Here is a 22,462-nt window from a genome sequence, read left to right as displayed (position 1 = left end):
GGGCCGCCCCGCCGATGTCCAGCCTGGGGCCCGGAGAGAAGCAGGCGGGAGGGGGGGGGGGCTCCACGTCCCTGCCAGCTCCCGCCCCGCCCCCAGGCTCCGCCCCTCAGCGCCCCCCGCAGCGTTTTCCCGCCCGCCTCGTGGGCGCGAGCGTCCCGGGAGTTTCCCGCCCAGCCAGCGCCGCCCGCGCCTGCGCTCTCCCGCGCCCTGTCCCCTCCTGCCCCCCCCAGTGCCAAGGCCCCCCCCGGCCCCTCCCCGGCCCCTCCCCCTCCCTCCTGCCCCCCCAGTGCCGAGCACCCCCCCGGCCCCTCACCCCCTCCTGCCCCCCCAGTGCCGAGCACCCCCCGGCCCCTCACCCCCTCCTGCCCCCCCAGTGCCGAGCACCCCCCCTGCCCCTCACCCCCTCCTGCCCCCCCAGTGCCGAGCACCCCCCCGGCCCCTCACACCCAGCCTGCTCCTACACCTCACCCCTGTCCAGACACCCCACCCCCAGCCCGCTCCCCCACCTTCCCTCGCGCCCCCTTCTCCCCCAGGCCAGACACCCCACCCCCAGCCCGCTCCCCCACCTTCCCTCGCGCCCCCTCCTCCTCCGGGCCAGACACCAACAAGGGGCGGGCTGGGGGCGGGGCAGCTTCGCACTCGGACCCAGGATTCGCTCGCGCCCCCGCGCGCTCCTCGGACCTTCCTGTCATGGCGGCGCCGGCCGCCCAGTCAGACAACGCCCCCCTGCGACAGCCCATTGGCCGAACCAGAGGCAGGATCCCCTTTGCTGACTGCCCATTGGGCGACACTATCCTCCGCCAAGGCTGTCTTCCGAAAGCCCATTGGCTGGCACACAGCCAGGAACCACCCCTAAGTCACAGACAATTCGAGGACAGAGCAGCCCATTAAGATCCACCCCGGACAGCCTATTGGTCGAGAGCAGTGGCAGGTCATTCCCCCTAGTCACACCGCATTCGCAGACAGAGCTGTCCGTTAAGATGCAGCCGGGTCAGCCTATTGGGTGCCTCTGATTCAGAACACGCCCCTTAGTCACAGCCCATTCGCGGACAGAACAGTCTGTTATAATCCACCCCGGACAACCTATTGGCCGCCAGCAGCCCCAGAACACGCCTTTAGTCACCGCCCATTGGCGCACGGAGCAGTCCGTTAAGAGTCACCTCGGACAGCCTCAGATTGGGCGCCACAGATTCCGAACACGCCCTTTACTCTCAGCCCATTCGCGGACAGAACAGTCTGTTACGATCAGTCCGGGACAGTCTCTCGGCCAGCCTTAGTGTAGGGATAACATAGTCAAGTATGAAACATGATTCCCCAAGTGGAAGTGACTCCCCAGAATTTGTTCCCCACAACTAAAAGTCTAAGGAGGAGAAGTTTGTGTGTGGGATCCTGGCGCGGAGCCTGGTGTGTGGGATGAGGGGGCCGGGGGCAGGAGGGGAGAGGGCTGCGCGGAGCCTGGTGTGTGGGATGAGGGGGCCGCGGGCAGGAGGGGAGAGGGCTGCGCGGAGCCTGGAAATAACGAGCTTCTTACTTTGCCTGCTGTCAAAGGGCAAGACTGGGGCCACGTGCCGTGCGGAGCAGGGACAGCAGCTGGGGGCGATGGAATTACACGTGCATTACCCGCAATGACCACCGAGCGGCACTGTGGAGGCGCTTCGGAATTACACGTGCATTACCCGCAATGACCACCGAGCGGCACTGTGGGGGCGCTACGGAATTACACGTGCATTACCGCCGGTGACTACCGAGTGGCACTGTTGCTCTGCTAAGGGCCGTTATTTCCAAATACAAAAGATTGTTCTTAGGGTAGAAATGCCCCATTCCGAACTAAGAACACGCTGGACGGGGCTATGTCGGGGGGCGGGGCTATGATAGGGGCGGGGCGCGCTGCGACGTGCCCCGGCAGGCCGCACTATGAGAACTACAAGTCCCAGGATGCGCCGCTAACACTTGGAGTGACACGAGCGCGGGACCAACCGCGTCGCTCCCTGGTCAATGCCCCGTTGTGATGTCACTTCCGCTGCACCCGCCCAACGGAACTGCGCCGGGCCTGCCCTGGCCCTGCAATGGCCGATGGGAGCTGCGGACAGGGGCACTCAGTTTCCCACAAGCCACTGCGGCTACTTTCCCTACTCCCCCTCATCCGGCCCCTCCCCATTGCTGGGCGGGGCTCCTGCCTCAGAGACGGCAGCGTCCGCAGCTGATGCCCCGCCCCCACTCGGGAGAGGAGACTCCGCGGCAACCCTTCCCCCCCAAACTCCTCCCCGCCCCGTGCAGTCTGATCCCCCCAAACTCCTCCCCGCCCCGTGCAGTCTGAGCCCCCCTCAAACTACTCCCCCCCGTGCAATCTGATCCTCCCCCCCGTGCAGTCTGATCCCCCCCAAACTCCTCCCCGCCCCGTGCAGTCCGATCCCCCCAAACTCTTCCCCGCCCCGTGCAGTGCGATCCCCCCAAATTCCTCTCCCCCCGTGCAGTATGATCCCCCCAAACTCCTTCCCGCCCCGTGCAGTCCGATCCCCCCCCAAACTCCTCCCCCCCGTGCAGTCTGATCCTCCCCCCGTGCAGTCTGATCCCCCCCAAACTCCTCCCCGCCCCGTGCAGTCTGATCCCCCCCAAACTCCTCCCCGCCCCGTGCAGTCCGATCCCCCCCAAACTCTTCCCCGCCCTGTGCAGTCTGATCCCCCCCACACTCCCCTCCGCCCCGTGCAGTCTGATCCCCCCCCCAAACTCCTGTCCGCCCCGTGCAGTCTGATCCCCCCCAAAGCTCCTCCCTGCCCCGTGCAGTCTGATCCTCCCCCCAAAGTCCTCCCCGCTCCGTGCAGTCTGATCCTCCCCCCCGTGCAGTCTGATCCCCCCAAACTCCTCCCCGCTCCGTGCAGTCTGATCCCCCCAAACTCCTCTCCCCCCCGTGCAGTCTGATCCCCCCAAACTCCTCCCCGCCCCGTGCAGTCCGATGCCCCCCAAACTGCTCTCCGCCCCGTGTAGTCTGATCCCCTCCCCAAACTCCTCGCCGCCCCGTGGAGTCTGATCCTCCCCCCCGTGCAGTCTGATCCCCCCCAAACTGCTCCCCACCCCGTGCAGTCTGATCCCCCCAAACTGCTCCCCACCCCGTGCAGTCTGCTCCCCCCAACTCCTCCCCACCCCGTGCAGTCTGATCCCCCCCACCAAACTCCTCTCCGCCCCGTGCAGTCTGATCCCCCCCACCAAACTCCTCTCCGCCCCGTGCAGTCTGCTCCCCCCCAAACTCCTCTCCGCCCCGTGCAGTCTGCTCCCCCCAACTCCTCCCCGCCCCGTGCAGTCTGCTCCCCCTCACCACCAAACTCCTCTCCGCCCCGTGCAGTCTGCTCCCCCCCCAAACTCCTCCTCCCCCCGTGCAGTCTGATCCCCCCAAACTCCTCCCCCCGTGCAGTCTGATCCCCCCCAAACTCCTCGCCCCGTGCAGTCTGATCTCCTACCCCCCACAAAACTCCTCCCCCCGTGCAGTCTGATCCCCCCCAAACTCCTCGCCCCGTGCAGTCTGATCTCCTACCCTCCACAAAACTCCCCCCGTGCAGTCTGATCCCCCACAAACTCCTCCCCCCCGTGCAGTCTGATCCCCTACCCCCCAAACTCCTCCCCGCCCCATGCAGTCTGATCCCCCACCACCACCAAACTCCTCTCCCCCCCATGCAGTCTGCTCCCCCCAACACCAAATTTCCCAGCCGGCTTGTGTGGGGACTGGCAGCGGGACAGGCTGATGCTGCTGTTGCCTTCGAAAGTGCAGCGGGGAGCGTGAGGCGGGTGGGGGGGGAGGGGAGGCGGCTGCCTCTGCTGCGTCTCGTTCACAAGCCCAGAGGGGCCGCGCGAGGATTTTCCGGAGACCCCGAGGAGTTTTCTGCCGCTCACTTCTGTGTCCCAGCTGAGTTCCTGCCGGTCGGTGGCCCCGCCCCCAGACCAGGCCACACCCCTGCCATTAATGACGGAGCCTGGGACCCGTCTGTGTGCCCCACAAACCCACGTGTCACTCGCCCGGGAGCCGATAGAACGTGCCCCGCGTTCCATCATTTGCATGCACCGCGCCAGGGCAATGACGTCACTAGCAGTGCGCTGCTGTTCGTAGCCGGCAGTGGCAGCTTCGCACCGAGCCGGGCCACGAGGCAGCGGGCGCAGCGCTGGGGGCGGAGCTACAGGGGAGCGGCCCGGCCGGGCGGGGTGCACACTGGGGCGCCCAAGGGCTGAGATCCGGGCCGGGCAGCGTCACGCTCTGACCTCGCTGCCGCCTCCCGCCGCCTCTCCCTTGGGGCCGGGTGGCGCGGACCGGAAGCCGCTGCACTGCCCGGATTTCCTGGGGAACACGCTCCCTGTGATGTCAGGGCCTGCCACAGAGGCAGGGCGCCACCCCGGCCAAGCAAGGAGCAGAGCTAGGGTTGCCAGATGGTTTCACCAAAATACCAGACACGCCTGACATGACATCACAATCTGCATTCCATCTGATTTAGAAAATACCAGACATTTATCAGAGGAGTAGCCGCGTTAGTCTGAATCTGCAAAAGCAGCGAGGAGTCCTGTGGCACAGAACTCCTTGCCGCTTTCGCGGACATTTATATTTTCTCAATTTGTTTCCCCGAAGAAAAAGCTGAAAGCCTGGACCGTCCAGTTCAAAACCGGACACCTGGCAACCATAAGCAGAGTGGTGCCTTGTCGGAGCGGTTCCAGCCTCCGCTCTGCTGTCCTTCCTCTGCCCCACGTACCACGGGAGCTGGTGGCCTACGCTGGCTGCACCGCCGCAGGAAACCTCCAACCCCAGTCGCTGTCCCAGCCAGGCACCCCGTGCCTGAACCCGTCCCGCCTGGCCCCGTGTCTCCTGCCTACCACCCGCTGACCTGGCACCAGCTGAGCGCTCGTACCTGGGCACCTTCCGGTCACGGTTCCCAGTCGGTTGCTGTCAGGCTGTGGACCGAGCAAACGTCACTTCCGGTCCGTGGGACTGAACGCACGTGGCGCCGGCATGATGCGAGGCCGCTCCTTGTTGCCCCACGTCGGATACAAAAGGAGCAGCTACCGCGCGGCAGTTAGGGCCTCGTGCTGAAACGCGCTGCAGCAGTGCTACTCTTCCCTGCCCCTCTCATCCCAGTTGCATGCTCCAGATGGGAGGGGAGGGGTGTCGCTTTCCAGGAGCTACTGCTGCCAGGGCACCGTCTGACTGGCACACGTCAGACGCACACGCCCGTGCAACAGCCACTCACCCTGCCAAATGCTCACACGCAGGGATGCGTGTACACACTCACAAACGCGAATTAACAGATTAACACGCCTGGGCGCCCACTCGTGCCCTCGCTCAGATGCCCACACACGCATCTGCTCAATCTGCCCGCACGCAGGCACGTGCACACACACGCAAATGGACACTTGCGGACGCACACACTTGCACTCATACTTACGTGCGCACGCATGCACGCCGAGTAACAGTCGCCTAGAAGGACTCACCAATAATATCAAACTCAAAAGCCAAAGATTAGATCAATTAGGAGACAACTATTCCCACGAGGCCCTAATCCATGGCTGGGGCTCCTCGGTGCTGCTGGGAGACCAAGTCTTTATTTCAATCCCAGTTTTGCCAACTCTCGGCATGCGTGACGCTAGGTCAATTGGCAGCCTACTCACTCAGTTTTCCGTATGATCCTAGACACGTTAAGTATCGCCAGCCAGGAGATTCGGGGAGGGTGGCGGGGGGGGGGGGGGGGGATGAATGACATTTTTAAAAATACAAAAATCGGTGTTCAGTTTCTGTTGTAGATAAACCTATGTACTTCATATGACTTGACACTGTGCCTCTCCATATAACCTTGTAACTTTGTATTAATCCATATGACCTTGTCACTTTGTATTAGAACTTGAATCCATATAACCTTGTAACTTAGTTTTCTACATAGGGTTCTAATACAGAGTATATAGTTAAAGAGGTAAAAATGTCATTTGCTAGGAGTAGAATAAGATCTTTCCCCCACTCTCTCCCCCCACTCTGTAATCAATTGCCCAGTTGAATGAACGAGGTGTGAATGAGTAACACTTGGGAGCCAAGCACCTCCAGAGAGCTACACCAGTTGAAAAGGGGGTAGAAGCCAGACCCAAGGTGTCAAGAGGGCTCAAGAAAGAAGAGCAGACATACTGAAGGCCTTGGGGATTAGAAGCAAGCACCTTCTTTGGAAAACACCCTCTCTTAACAGACAGCACCCACAAAGGGACCAAAGGACACAGACCCAGATTTTGAATCTGGGATATATTTGCATAAGAGGGAAGCTGCTATAAAAGTGAGTTGTCTTGCAGAGGACTCCGGGTCTCATCTTGTCACCATCGGAGCATCGATCCGGATCAGCAGAAGCCCGGCTCCACCCCTCCCCCATCTAACTCACCTGGCCAGTGAAGTTAAGGGGAGCAACAAGTTGGTAACAACAGCAAGACGGAGTGTGCTTGTGCACGTGTGTGTGTGTGTGTGTGTGTGTGAGAGTGAGTGACACAGAATAATCAATACTTATCATATGCATGTGGTAAATAAATATATATATATATATATATAAAAATTAATGTGTGTGTGTGTGATCAATAAATGTGGCGTGTTGCCTTATCCCTCTGAAAAAGATCCCGAGTACTTCTTTTAAGTACAACACTGTGACTTTTGTACTTCGTATTTTCAAGTTCTTCCACCACGAGCCAGAGGGCCTTTTCTCAGGGACCCGTACCACGCTCGCAAACGTCTGTGCGGCCCTCCCTCGATACTTACCTTGAGCCAATTGCTATTTGCTCTTCTTCCATAGATCGCTGTCTGGTTTCCATCTGCCGGCAGGGTCTCGGGAGGGTGGCTCCTTTCGGTCTCTGCCACCACATGGCCAGCCTCTCATCTCCTCCAAGTCTACAGGGACCGAAAAAGAGACAGAGAACGGTTAGAAGCTAGGCCACCCTAGATGTGTGGAAAGGACAGACACGTGCGTCACCTGGCTGCTGCTCACTGGAGCCCAGTGTTGCCTCTAACATTTCCCCTCCAGGAGCGGAGTGAGTTTTGTCTCGTGCTCCAAGATCGAGGTCACGTGCCCTTCTTCGGATGCCTGCCACCCAGGTGAAGACATGTCTCGTCTGTGTTTTTAAAACGTTCTGGAAGAAAGAGTACTAACACAAGGGAGAATTAACAAGGTCATTTAAACTGTAAATATTTGTTTGATATGAAGTCAAATAAAAGGAAAATTAATACTGCAACATTTTCAGTGGCCAACCTCCTCTCCTCTCCTCTCCCCTCCCCTCCCCTCCCCTCCCCTGCCCTGCCCCCTCCAGCTGGCCTAGATGATCTCTCCGGGTCCCTTATGGTAAAGCCCGCCCCGGGACCCTGTGCTGAGGTGACAAGTTCTTCACAAGATACTGGGTATGTAAACTTTTTACGGAAAAGCGTCCGTGGCCAATCTAGTCGCGCTTTTCTGCAAAAAAGCCCCAATTGCCATTTTCGCCATCGGGGCTTTTTTGCGGAAAAGAACTCTCTGCTGTCTACACTGGCCCTTTTGCGCAGAAGTCTTTCGGAAAAAGACTTTTGCCCGAACGGGAGCAGCATAGTATTCCCGCAGAAGCACTGACAATCTTACATGAGATCGTCAGTGCTTTTGCGGAAATTCAAGCGGCCAGTGTAGACAGCTGGCAAGTTTTTCCGCAAAAGCAGATGATTAGCACACTTTCCTAGTTGAAAATCCAAGGAGAAGAAAGGGGAGAATTGCAAATCAAGACTCTCTTAAGGTGTCTGAAAGCTACTTTGGTCTGGGCCGGTACTCAGTGGTACCAAGGCAGACTCTTCTGTGGCTCGGTTGTCTAATGCCACACTAGAACAAGTCTACCACACCGAACGAAAGAGCAGACAATTACATGAAAGGGAAAAAAGGTGGCTTGGCAGAGAATTTGCTTCCGGACAAAAACAAGAGACTGCGGTGGTTAAAGAAGAACGGGAGGCATACCTGTGCATAAACCAATTCACCAGAAACCTTCTGAACAACCAGTTCAGTCACATGTCCTTACAGGGACAAGCACCTTAATGACGGTAGCCCTGACATTTTATTTTGCAGACGATTCTACTTGTGGAAGGGCTGCTGGAGTGAAACTTGAGGCCCAAGCAGGAGGAAAGTTTGATTTTCTAGTACCAAATAGAAAAACAATAATAGAACAAAAAGGCTAAAAGATGCCTAAGGGCGGAGATAGGGTCCAGAATGACTTAGACAAATTGGAGGATTGGGCCACAAGAAATCTGATGAGGTTCAACAAGGACAAGTGTACAGTCCTGCACTTGGGATGGAAGAATCCCAAGCATAGTTACAAGCTGGGGACCAACCAGTTAAGTAGTAGTTCTGCAGACAGGACCTGGGGGTTACAGTGGATGAGAAGCTGGAGATGAGTCAACAGTGTGCCCTTGTAGCCAAGAAGGCTAATGGCATATTAGGTTGCATTAAGAGGAGCATTGCCAGTAGATCCAGAGATGTCATTATTCCCCTTTATTCGGCTTTGGTGAGGCCACATCTGGAGTACTGTGTCCAGTTCTGGGCCCCCCACTACAGAAGGGATGTGGACACATTGGAGAGGGTCCAGCAGAGGACAACCAAAACGATTAGGGGGCTGGAGCAATTGCTCTATGAAGAGGCTGAGGGATTTAGGTTTCTTTAGTCTGAAGAGGAGACCATGAGGGGGGATTTTATAGCAGCCTTCAACTTCCTTATAAGGACACAGGAACGCAAGGTAACCTGTTCTCCCAACTCTCGCTTTCAGACGGGGTGGGGAACCTTATTGGGGGGGCGGAAGGCACACACTAGTAGGGTTGCCAGATGGTTTCAGCAAAAAAAAAAAAAAAAAAAAAAAAAAAAAAGGGGGCCAGGAAAATTTTTGTTGAGGGAAAGAAGCCAACCAAACAAAAAAACCCCACCAGGAACATTTTTGTTGAGCAAAATCCAGTTGTGACCCCTTTAATTAGTCAGCCAATCTCCCCGCCCCGGCTTATTTCTGCTGGGCACAGAGGAAAAGCAGAAAATACTGGACATTTTGTATGTCCGGTATTTTCTAAATTTATTTACCGGACAAAAAGTGCAACTACCGGGCTGTCTGGCTCAGTGCTAGACACCTGGCAACCCTACACACAAGTGTGAAGAAAAAAAAATCCCAAACCCCACCATCCGCATTAACACATGCCCCAACTGAGAAGGAGGAAGAGGCTTCCCACATTCCCCTCGCACACCGGAGCTTGTGAGGAGAGGGGGGCGGGGGGCGGGGCGGGGCAGGCTAGCAGAATTTGTCTGCTCCAATCTGGCCACCCAGAGAAATAAAAAAGCAAATTGAAAGAGCCAGACGAATACCTAGAAACCATCTACTTCAAGACAGACCCAAGAAAACCAACAATAGAACACCACTTGTCATCACCTACAACCCCCAACTTAAACCTGTCCAACACATTATCAATAAACTACAGCCTATATTGGAACAGGATACCATACTCAAAGAGGCTCTGGGAGACAGACCCATAGTCTCCTATAGACAACCACCTCACCTCAAGATGATTCTTACCAACCACCACAGGACATACCACACTAATACCAACCCTGGTACCTTCCCTTGCAACAAACCCCGTTGCCAGCTTTGTCCACATATTCATTCTGCTGATACCATTATTGGACCCAACCAAGTGAGTTATAAGATCAAGAACACATATTCCTGCGCATCCAGAAATATAATCTATGCTATCGTGTGCCGAAAGTGTCCGTCTGCTATGTACATTGGACAAACATCTCAGACACTTCGCCAAAGGATTAATGCCCACAAAACAGATATCAGACAAGATCACAAAGAGAAAACAGTTTCTTGCCATTTTAACCAGAAAGGACACTCTCTCAATGACTTAACCACCTGCATTCTGCTACAAAGACCTTTTACATCTGCACTTGAAAGGGAATCCTCTGAACTGTCATTCATGTTAAAATTCGACACTTTCCAACAAGGACTTAACAAACATTTGAACTATCTCACCCATTACCAAGATAGTTTCCCCAATTATCACCTCTAATACCAATAACTCACAAACATCTCACTCTCCCTACCTCTAATATCATCAATTCACAGACACTTACCTTCCTTCCTCCCCCCCCCCCACCGCATCCCCCTCCTGTTCTGCAATGTGATTTGTCCTTTTCATATTTGTTCTTTTTTTTAATTGTATCCTTTGGTATATATGGTTGTGACTACTTTCTTCCACTATTTGATCTGAGGAAGTGGGTCTGGCCCACGAAAGCTCATCATCTAATAAACCATCTTGTTAGTCTTTAAAGTGCTACATTGTCCTGCATTTTGCTTCAACTACCCCAGACTAACACGGCTACATTTCTATCACCAATCTGGAGGGGAGCTAGAGCGTTAGTGTGGGAACCTTGAGTCTCGAGGGCCACACTCACGTGAGCTGGGGTATTAGGTTCCTCACCCCTGCTTTAAAAACAAAACCTCTTACTCTTAAAAATCGATCCCCGTATCTCTGGTCGGACCAGCTTCACGCAGGTCCTCGGGGATGGAAAACTGCAGCAAACTGTATGAACAGAAACAAACAGAAGCCCCAATCGCAGCTGGAGGTGGGGCGAGGCTGCCCCAGCAGGGACACAACGGGGCAGCCGCCCTCCACCAGATCAGGAAAACAACCGCGCCATTCCCCGTCCAGCAGGAAGGCGAGTGTCGCTGCAAGGCTCCGCAACGGAGGTGGGCGGCAGAGGGGTGTTTGTGCGCGGCCGCGCGCCTTCAGCGGCAACTCCCCTGGTGCCCCCTTCTCTAGTCCAGCCAGGCCTAAAATGCTCAGTGCTTAGAAGGCGGGTGGGGAACCTAAGGCCTGGGTGCGTGGGGCTCCTCCACCGTCGCCCCCTCCCCACGCCGTGGGGCTGGAGCGCACAAAGCGACTAGGCTGGGCCCTGCAATGCTCTGGCCGCCGGGGGAACGTTTCTCCGCTCAGCTGGGGGCCAGGCAGGGAGGCTTTTCTGTCGGTTGGTTTGTCTGTCACCTGTTTGCCCCCCAATTCTCAGCCACTCCCCCCCCTCTCCCCACACGCCCCCACCCAGGACGCTCTCGGCCTCTGCAGGAGGCACAGCCGGGCACTGGGCAGCACTGCGGGCAGCCAGGGCCAGAGCATCCCCCCCCACAGCGCCCCCCGCCGAACTGCCCCCCCCCCCCCCGGGCACAGGGGGGATTCAGCGGGCACCCGGCCCCGCCCCCAGACAGCGAGCAGCGCGGGGAGCAGGGCTCAGGCCGCCCCGCCCCCCTGCGTGCGGGACACGTTCTGTGCGTGCCCCGCCCGCGGGAACCACCCCTCGAGGGCGCGCGGCTCTCCGGCGGGGGGAGGGGGCACGTGACACTCCCGCGTCCCGGTGGCCCGCAGCCCCCCCTCCCTGAGACACCCACGTGACTGGAGCCCGGGTCAGCTCCCGCGCCCCAAAGGGGGGGCCACAGCCCCGTTCCCCCGGCACCACGTGGGGGGGTCACAGGGGCGCTGCTCCCTGGGGAGGCTGCAGCGCCGGGGGGGGGAGAAATCGCCCCCCCACCTCCTCCAGGGGCCGCCCCGCCGATGTCCTGCCTGGGGCCCGGAGAGAAGCAGGCGGGGGGGGGGTCCACGTCACTGCCAGCTCCCGCCCCGCCCCCCAGGCTCCGCCCCTCAGCGCCCCCTGCAGCGTTTTCCCGCCCGCCTCGTCAGCGCAAGCGTCCCGGGAGTTTCCCGCCCAGCCAGCGCCGCCCGCGCCTGCGCTCTCCCGCGCCCTGGCCCCTCCTGCCCCCCCCCGTGCCAAGGCCCCCCCCGGCCCCTCCCCCTCTCCTGCCCCCCAGTACCGAGCACCCCCCCGGCCCCTCCCCCTCTCCTGCCCCCCCAGTGCCGAGCACCCCCCCGGCCCCTCACCCCCTCCTGCCCCCCCTAGTGCCGAGCACCCCTCCCGGCCCCTCACACCCAGCCTGCTCCTACACCTCACCCCTGTCCAGACACCCCACCCCCAGCCCGCTCCCCCACCTTCCCTCGCGCCTCCTTCTCCCCCGGGCCAGACACCCCACCCCGAGCCCGCTCCCCCACCTTCCCTCGCGCCTCCTCCTCCCCCGGGCCAGACACCCCACCCCCAGCCCGCTCCCCCACCTTCCCTCGCGCCCCCTCCTCCCCCGGGCCAGACACCCCACCCCCAGCCCGCTCCCCCACCTTCCCTCGCGCCTCCTCCTCCCCCGGGCCAGACACCCCACCCCCAGCCCGCTCCCCCACCTTCCCTCGCGCCTCCTTCTCCCCCAGGCCAGACACCCCACCCCCAGCCCGCTCCCCCATCTTCCCTCGCGCCCCCTCGTCCCCCGGGCCAGACACCAACAAGGGGCGGGCTGGGGGCGGGGAGCTTCGCACTCGGACCCAGGATTCGCTCGCGCCCCCGCGCGCTCCTCGGACCTTCCTGTCATGGCGGCGCCGGCCGCCCAGTCAGACAACGCCCCCCTGCGACAGCCCATTGGCCGAACCAGAGGCAGGATCCCCTTTGCTGACAGCCCATTGGGCGACACTATCCTCCGCCAAGGCTGTTTTCCGAAAGCCCATTGGCTGGCACACAGCCAGGAACCACCCCTAAGTCACAGACAATTCGAGGACAGAGCAGCCCATTAAGATCCACCCCGGACAGCCTATTGGTCGAGAGCAGTGGCCGGTCATTCCCCCTAGTCACACCGCATTCGCAGACAGAGCTGTCCGTTAAGATACAGCCGGGTCAGCCTATTGGGTGCCTCTGATTCAGAACACGCCCCTTAGTCACAGCCCATTCGCGGACAGAACAGTCTGTTATAATCCACCCCGGACAACCTATTGGCCGCCAGCAGCCCCAGAACACGCCTTTAGTCACCGCCCATTGGCGCACGGAGCAGTCCGTTAAGAGTCACCTCGGACAGCCTCAGATTGGGCGCCACAGATTCCGAACACGCCCTTTACTCTCAGCCCATTCGCGGACAGAACAGTCTGTTACGATCAGTCCGGGACAGTCTCTCGGCCAGCCTTAGTGTAGGGATAACATAGTCAAGTATGAAACATGATTCCCCAAGTGGAAGTGACTCCCCAGAATTTGTTCCCCACAACTAAAAGTCTAAGGAGGAGAAGTTTGTTAAGTAGAAGAAGCATAGAAGTGTTTAGATTTATTCTTGTGAAAGTGTTTAGATTTAGTGTTATCAAGCTTGAGAAGTGTTTAGATTTATAATTATTATTATTATTATTATTTGTTAGGATTGTTTAATTATAAATCTAAACATTTTTGCCCCTCTAGAATATAATTGGTTAGGAATGTAATATTAGGTCATGTAACTTCAAACTGTTAAAAATATACTACTATGTAGCCAGAAACAGCTCCCCTCGCTGTGCGCCAGGGCACGCTCAAACTTACTGTTACACAATTGACAACCGTTCTCTTCAAAGCATTGTGAAGCACTTAACCCTAATCGCAAAGTGAAGCATTGTAACTATAACAGTAACTAACTCAGCGCTCAGAGAGAGAATGTTTTAAGAAATGCCACCCAGAAACTTTTGTAACTTTTTGTAACTACAACTCTTGTATTATTATGCAAAATACTGTATGGGAAACATTCATTAGGGAATGTACATAAGAGAGAGAGTGCTTGGACGATGAATGAATGGTTGTGAGAGGTGCCAGCCTGAGAATGCAGCAACAAAGGGCTGAAGAAGGCGTCAGGTGCCAGTGCAATTGGCTCCCCGTAGCCGTTTCTAACACACACATGAGCCGCTCTGATTTGGCTTCTAACACTTTTAGCTGCTCGGTTCTGCAAGCGCGGAGAGGAAGCCGCGTCCGATAGATGGAGGTTCTCCGCGACACATTTGGCAGCCTGGACCCCCTGCCTCTGGTCCAAAGAGTCTCAACCAACCCCCGACCCCATGACCCTTGTTCTCAGTGATTCCGCCAGCTGCTTGGTGCCTTTAGTACCCGGCCCCGCTTGCAAAGTCCCCCCCCAGCAGCATGACCCGAGAGCAAAACAAGAGACCCCTCCCCCAGCAGCAAAACCCGAGAGCAGCGCGAAAGAACCCCCCCGGCATTGCGACCCGAGGGCGGCGCCAGAGACCCCCCCAGCAGCAAGTCCCGAGGGCGGCGCCAGAGACCCTCCCCAGCAGCGTGACCCGAGAGCGAAGCCAGAGACCTCCCCCAGCAGAGTGACCCGAAAACGGTGCCAGAGACCCCCCCCAGCAGCAAGACCCGAGAGCGGCACCACAGACCCGCCCCCAGCAGTGCGACCCAAGAGTGGCGCCAGAGACCCTCCCCCCAGCAGCATCACCAGAGAACGGCGACAGAGATCTTCCCCCCCCCCCCAGCAGCACGACCTGAGATGGGAGCCAGAGGCCACCCCCAGCAGCATCACCCGAGAGTGGCGCCAGAGACCCCCCCAGCAGCATGAGATGAAAGTGGCGACAGAGACCCCACCCCCAAGGAGCGCGACCCGAGACCGGCGCCGGAGACCCCCCCAGAAGCATTACCCGAGAGTGGAGACAGAAACCCCACCCCCAGCACCGCTACCGGAGAGCGGCGCCAGAGACCTCCCCGAACAGCATCACCCGAGAGCGGCCCCAGACACCCACCCAGCAGCAAAACCCGAGAGAGGTGCCAGAGACCCCCCGCAGAAGCATCACCTGATAGCGGGGCCAGTGACACCCCCCGTCTGCAGCATGACCGGAGGGAGGCTCCAGAGACCACCCCCAGTAGTGCGACCCGAGAGCGGCGCCAGAGACCTCCCCCCAGCAGCGCGACCCGAGAGTGGAGACAGAGACCCCACCCCCAGCACCACTACCGAGAGCGGCACCAGAGACCCCCCCTAACAGCGCGACCCGAAAGCGGTAACAGAGACCCCCCCCCAGCAGCACGACCGGAGAGCGAAGCCAGAGACCCCCCCAGCAGCATGATCCCAAGGAGGCGCCAGAGACCCCCCCAGTAGCGCGACTCGAGAGCGGCACCAGAGATTCCCCGCAGCAGCATAACCCGAGAGAGGCGACAGACTCCCTCCCAGCAGCACGACCTGAGAGTGGCCCCAAAGACCCCTCCCCCACAGCAGCGAGACCAGAGAGCAGCGCTAGAGACACCCCCAAGCTGCACGACCCGAGAGCGGCACCAGAATCCCTCCCTGCAGGGAGACCAGAGAGCGGCGTGACTGAAGAGACCTCTCACTCACTAAGGTCTGCGGCTGTGGGAATTCTATCCTTTAGCCCTTCCCCCCCGCCCCTCGCCTATGTATAGGGCCCTCTACAAGAACACTGAGTCAGTCAGCCATGACGCACCACCGCTCTCCCTTGCGCGACTGGCGTACCTGCAGAATTCCCGTTGGCTCCTGAGCCCTTAACCCGTGGAGATGCTCACCTGGAATGCCTGCACGTGAGCTATACAAGGAAACGGCAGAAGGACAGCAAGGACAAAGACACATACAGAAACAGACAGACAGAACGTATTGGCCAATACGAGAGAGCAACAAGAGAGAAACACACGAGAGGCAGCCAGAAACCTTACCACCTTGCGTCTTCCTCCTCGAGCCAAGCGTCTGCTGAGAAGGACACCGTGTTCCAGAGAAACCAGCACCCCTGACAAACGGGAGCCCTGTTTCTCCCACCACCAAGGAAGCACCTCGCGAAACTCCACTGGGACTCGCTGTCTAAGTAAACGTGACTTCCCTTCCTAGGGACGAGTGGGCCGTAAGCCGAGAGATTTCCAGACCTGACACTTATCTCCGTGACAGTGACGGCTGCTCCGCTCCCAGCCGCACGGTTCTCTCCTTGCTTCGACCAAGCTCCAGAGCTCGCTGTTCTCGTTTCTGTTCCGTCCCCAGACGGGAGGACACCGGGGGGTTGACTTCTTATCGCTTGCTACCAAACCCAGCAGAGGGGAAAAAACAAACAAACAAACTTAGCGTTTCAGTCCGCAAGGACGCGGCATCGCTTCTCCTCCCACCATCGCACCGCTGCCTCCCACCATCGGCCACCCCCTCCCGCTGCCACTCCAGGAACACGGAGAGAACGGAGGCCTTGAATATCTATCCACGCTCTGTTGAACCGCCTACTGCCCCTTCACCAGTCCCCAAGCCACCAGGCTCCATGACCCAGCAGGAAGCTCTCTGCCTCAGAAGAAACATACTGCCAGGACGCTTGAAGATTTCAAAGCACGCACCTCTTACTCACACAGAGCCATGGGAAGGCCAAACGCTGAGGACCCTTCACGTGTTCCGAGAATCACGTCCAGGCAGCTCAAGTACATCTCGGACGATTTATTCTCCGCCCACGGCCACGCACTGATTCCTCTGCAAGGGTGGCCAAAAAAGCCCAGCGTTAGCTCTCACTCACTAAGGTCTGTGGCTGTGGGAATTCTATCCTTTAGCCCTTTCCCCCCCTCTCGCCTATGTATCGGGTCCTCTACAAGAACACTGAGTCAGTCAGCCATGACGCACCACCGCTCTCCCTTGCGCGACTTGCGAACCTGCTGAATTCCCGTTGGCTCCTGAGCCCTTAACCCTTGGAGATGCTCACCTGGAATGCCTGCAAGTGTGCTGTACAAGGACACGGCAGAAGCAGAGCAAGGACAAAGACACAGACAGAAACAGACAGACAGAACGTATTGGCCAATACTAGAGAGCAACAAGAGAGAAACACATAAGAAGCAGTCAGAAACCTTACCACCTTGCGTCTTCCTCCTCGAGCCAAGCGTCTGCTGAGAAGGACGCCGTGTTCCAGAGAAACCAGCACCCCTGACAAACGGGAGCCCTGTTTCTCCCACTACCAAGGAAGCACCTCGGGAACCTCCGCTCGGACTCGCTGTCCAAGCAAACGTGACTTCCCTTCCTAGACCCGAGTGGGCCGTAAGCTGAGAGATTTCCAGACCCGACACTTATCTCCCTGTCAGCGATGGCTGCTCCGCTCCCAGCCGGACGGTTCTCGCCTCGCTTCGACCAAGCTCCCGAGCTCGCTGTTCTCGTTTCCGTTCCCTCCCCAGACGGGAGGACACTGGGAGGGTTGACTTCTTATCACTCGCTACCGAACACAGCAGAGGGGAAAAAACAAACAAACAACTTAGCGTTTCAGTCCGCAACGACGCGGCATCGCTTCTCCTCCCATCATCGCACCCCAGCCTCCCACCATCGGCCACCATCTCCCGTTGCCACTACAGGAACGGGGAGTGGAAGGAGGCCTTGAATCTCTATCCACACTCTGTTGAACCGCCTACTGCCCCTTCACCAGTCCCCAAGCCACCAGGCTCCGTGCCCCAGGAGGAAGCTCTCTGCCTCAGAAGAAACATACTGCCAGGACGCTTGAAGATTTCAAAGCACGCACCTATTACTCACACAGAGCCATGGGAAGGCCGAACGCTGAGGACCCTTCACGTGTTCCGAGAATCACGTCCAGGCAGCTCAAGTCCAACTCGGATGATTTATTCTCCACCCACGGCCACGCACTGATTCCTCTGCAAGGGTGGCCAAAAAAGCCCAGCGTTAGCTCTCACTCACTAAGGTCTGTGGCTGTGGGAATTCTATCCTTTAGCCCTTTCCCCCCCTCTCGCCTATGGATCGGGTCCTCTACAAGAACACTGAGTCAGTCAGCCATGACGCACCACCGCTCTCCCTTGCGCGACTTGCGAACCTGCTGAATTCCCGTTGGCTCCTGAGCCCTTAACCCTTGGAGATGCTCACCTGGAATGCCTGCAAGTGTGCTGTACAAGGACACGGCAGAAGCAGAGCAAGGACAAAGACACAGACAGAAACAGACAGACAGAACGTATTGGCCAATACGAGAGAGCAACAAGAGAGAAACACATAAGAAGCAGTCAGAAACCTTACCACCTTGCGTCTTCCTCCTCGAGCCAAGCGTCTGCTGAGAAGGACACCATGTTCCAGAGAAACCAGCACCCCTGACAAACGGGAGCCCTGTTTCTCCCACCACCAAGAAAGCACCTCACGAACCTCCACTGGGATTCGCTGTCTAAGAAAACGTGACTTCCCTTCCTAGGGACGAGTGGGCCGTAAGCCGAGAGATTTCCAGACCTGACACTTATCTCCGTGACAGTGACGGCTGCTCCACTCCCAGCCGCACGGTTCTCTCCTCTCTTCGACTAAGCTCCAGAGCTCGCTGGTCTCGTTTCTGTTCCGTCCCCAGACGGGAGGACACCGGGAGGGTTGACTTCCTATCGCTCGCTACCCAACCCAGCAAAGGGGGAAATCAAACCAAGCAACTTACTTTTCAGTCTCTCTGTACCAGGGAAACCAGTACACCTGACAACGTAAAAGGGAATACGTTGGCATCTCAGTCCGTAATGTCGCGTAACCTCTTCTCACATCTAAATTATGCTGCTGTCTTCCACCCTCCCACTCCGCCTCTCCCTGGCACTGCAGAAATACCAGTGGAGAAGAGCGCTTTGAGCCCACATCCAAATAGTCTCCTTACAGAGCATACCCAGCAGAATTCTTCGTACCCAAAAGGAAGCTCATGGCCTGTGATGAAACCGACTGCTAGTTGTCCCCTACTTTTTTGAAGGCTCCCAAGACCACGTCTGTGGAGATGTTCACCCAGCAGACCTGCCCATGTCCTGTGGAGGGAGACAGCAGCACTGCGAAGAATAGAGTCTCAAAGGGGCTGATCAGTGGAGAAGTTCATTTCCTATTTTGGTCTCTACGTGGGCGCATCTAGACTAGCAAGATTTTGTGCAAAAGCGGCCGCTTGTGCAAAAACTTCCCAGCTGTCTACACTGGCCACTTGAATTTGCGCAAGAGCACTGACGTTCTAATGGAAGAATTCAGTCCTTCTTGCGCAAACACTTTGACGCTCCCGCTCAGGGATAAGCCCTCTTGCGCAGGAATACTCGCACAACAAGGCCAGTGTAGACAGGCACCGTCATTTTTTCTGCAAGAAAGCCCCGATGGCTAAAATGGCTATCGGAGCTTTCTTGCGCAAAAGCGCGTCTATGCTGCGCACGGGTGCTCTTGCGTAAAAGCACTTTTTGTGCAAAAGCATCCCTGCCAATCTAGATGCTCTTTTGCGGAAATACTTTTAACGGAAGAACTTTTCCGTTAAAAGTATTTCACAAAATCATGCCAGTCTAGACGCAGCCCCTAAGTGTGACTGTCTTGAATACATGGTATTGGGGGCTGCACTGTGGAGGGGAGAGGTCTGAGGATCCCAGGGACACTGACAGTTTGGGGGATTTAGAGGGAGAACCGGTGCGGGGAGCAGATTAGGGAAGGATATGGCAGGCTGCCAGTGTTGGGAAGAAGGAGGACTGAGGGGGTAGGAGTGCAACTTGAAGGACTACGCTGGGGAACAATGGAAGGTCGCAGACCTGGCGAGACAGGGGTGTGCGAGGAGGGTGTGTGGGTTGGGAAGGAAGCCAACAGAGAGGTGAGAGGTCCCACGTACGGGGGATGGGCAGGAATAGGGCGCAGGTCGGGGTGAGCTTGGGGGTGTTGCAGGGAGCAAAATGGGGGACCGATAGACCCCATGAATGGAGAAAGGGGCTAGAGGGGACATGTTGGTTTGGGCGTTGTGGAGAGGAAGGAAAGCGAGGGACCCGAAGGATAAAAATATGGTTGAAGCGAGCGAGGGCACTCATGGGGGATAAGATTGGCTTGGGGGTGTTGTAATGCACTGGGGAAGTGAGGGAAGGGAGGTGCCGGTTCGGCTGCAGCACAGATAATGGGGGGGCAGGTTAGGCTGCGGTAGGAGGAGTGGGGGTGCTGTTGGACTGGGGGTGTGATGGATTGGGGGTGGAGTGAAAGGGGGTGTGGAAAGCACTGGGGGCAGAGGATGGGGGGGCAGGTCGGGCTAGGGATGCAGGTTGGACTGGGAAGCGGGGGAATGGGGGTGTGGGAAGCACTGGGGGCAGAGGAAGAGGGGCAGGTCGGGCTAGGGATGCAGGTTGGACTGGGAAGCGGGGGAATGGGGGTGTACGTTGGACTAGAGGTGCTGAATGGAGTGGAGAGTGAGAAGAATGGGGGTGCAGGTTGGGTTGAGGTGTAGAGTGCACAGGGAGTGTGTGGAGGGTGCAGGTTGAGCTAAGGATATTGAATAGACTGGGGGTAGGGTAACGGGGGTGCAGGCTGGGCAGGGGGGTATTGAATGGACTGGGGAAGAGGGGTGCAGGTTGCGCTGGGAGTGTTGAAAGGACTGGGGGAGGGGGTGCAGATTGGGTGGAGGGTGTAGAATGGACTGGGGGCCGGGGGAGGGGCTTGCAGGTTGAGAGGGGGGTGTTGAATGGACTGGGGGGGTAACAGGTGCCGGTTGGGTGGGGGGTGTAGAATGGCCTGGGGGGGTAACAGGTGCAGGTTGGGTGGGGGGTGTAGAATGGCCTGGGTGGGGTAACAGGTGCAGGTGGGGGTGTAGAATGGCCTGGGGGGGGTAACAGGTGCAGGTGGGGGTGTAGAATGGCCTGGGGGGTAACAGGTGCAGGTTGGGTGGGGGGTGTAGAATGGCCTGGGGGGGTAACAGGTGCAGGTTGGGTGGGGGGTGTAGAATGGCCTGGGGGGGTAACAGGTACAGGTTGGGTGGGGGAGGGTAAAATGGCCTGGGGGCGGTAACAGGTGCAGGTTGGGTGGGGGGGGTAAAATGGCCGGGGGGGGGTAACAGGTACAGGTTGGGTGGGGGTGTAGAATGGCCTGGGGGGGGAACAGGTGCAGGTTGGGTGGGGGAGGGTAAAATGGCCTGGGGGCGGTAACAGGTACAGGTTGGGTGGGGGGTAAAATGGCCGGGGGGGGGTAACAGGTACAGGTTGGGTGGGGGTGTAGAATGGCCTGGGGGGGTAACAGGGGCAGGTTGGGTGGGGGGGTGTAGAATGGCCTGGGGGGGGAACAGGTGCAGGTTGGGTGGGGGGGGTTAGGAATGGCCTGGGGGGGGTAACAGGTACAGGTTGGGTGGGGGGTAAAATGGCCTGGGGGGGTAACAGGTACAGGTTGGGTGTGGGGGGGTAAAATGGCCTGGGGGGGGTAACAGGTACAGGTTGGGTGGGGGGGTAAAATGGCCTGGGGGGGTAACAGGGGCAGGTTGGGTGGGGGGTGTAGAATGGCCTGGGGGGGGTAACAGGGGCAGGTTGGGTGGGGGGTGTAGAATGGCCTGGGGGGGGGTAACAGGGGCAGGTTGGGTGGGGGGTGTAGAATGGCCTGGGGGGGTAACAGGGGCAGGTTGGGTGGGGGGTGTAGAATGGCCTGGGGGGGGGTAACAGGGGCAGGTTGGGTGGGGGGTGTAGAATGGCCTGGGGGGGGTAACAGGGGCAGGTTGGGTGGGGGGTGTAGAATGGCCTGGGGGGGTAACAGGGGCAGGTTGGGTGGGGGGTGTAGAATGGCCTGGGGGGGGGTAACAGGGGCAGGTTGGGTGGGGGGTGTAGAATGGCCTGGGGGGGGTAACAGGGGCAGGTTGGGTGGGGGGTGTAGAATGGCCTGGGGGGGGGTAACAGGGGCAGGTTGGGTGGGGGGTGTAGAATGGCCTGGGGGGGGGTAACAGGGGCAGGTTGGGTGGGGGGTGTAGAATGGCCTGGGGGGGGGTAACAGGGGCAGGTTGGGTGGGGGGTGTAGAATGGCCTGGGGGGGTAACAGGGGCAGGTTGGGTGGGGGGGTGTAGAATGGCCTGGGGGGGGGGGTAACAGGGGCAGGTTGGGTGGGGGGGTGTAGAATGGCCTGGGGGGGGGGGTAACAGGGGCAGGTTGGGTGGGGGGGTGTAGAATGGCCTGGGGGGGGTAACAGGGGCAGGTTGGGTGGGGGGTGTAGAATGGCCTGGGGGGGGGTAACAGGGGCAGGTTGGGTGGGGGGTGTAGAATGGCCTGGGGGGGGGTAACAGGTGCAGGTTGGGTGGGGGTGTAGAATGGCCTGGGGGGGGTAACAGGGGCAGGTTGGGTGGGGGGTGTAGAATGGAGCAGTTGATGCAGGTCGGGTGGAAGGTGGGGGAGGGGGATGCAGGTCGGGGGGGGCTGTGCAGAGCAGGGGGGGGCTGAGGATCGCGGGGCGGGGGCAGACAGGGGCGGGGCCTGAGTAGCGCTGCGGGGGCGCCCTACGATGCAGTTGGGGGCGGGGAGAGGCTGGAACACGCTGGGCGTGGCTATAACGGCCGGGGCGGGAGGGGCGTGGCTATGATTGGGGTGGGGCGCACTGAGACACGCCCCCGGGGGGCCGCACTGTGGGAACTACAACTCCCAGGATGCATCGCTCACGCTGGGCGTGACACCGCGGGAGACCAACCCCTGGATCAGCGGCTGGATTGTGATGTCACTTCCGCTGCTCCCGCCCAATCGAACAGCCCATGGGAGCTGCGGATTGGGGCACGGAACGTTTCCCACAAGCCACCGCGGCTACTTTCCCTGCTCCCCTCGGCCCCCCCGCCTCAGAGACCGCCCCCCCCAAACTGCCCAGCCGGCTTGTCCTGTGGCGTCAGGACCCGCCAACCCCCCACTCTGCCCCCCACCAAACCCCCCCA

The sequence above is a fragment of the Pelodiscus sinensis genome, chromosome 13 (genome assembly GCF_052426305.1).
Source record: "Pelodiscus sinensis isolate ZL-2025 chromosome 13, ASM5242630v1, whole genome shotgun sequence".
Taxonomy (NCBI): Eukaryota; Metazoa; Chordata; order Testudines; family Trionychidae; genus Pelodiscus; species Pelodiscus sinensis.
This window is presented reverse-complemented; position numbering follows the sequence as displayed.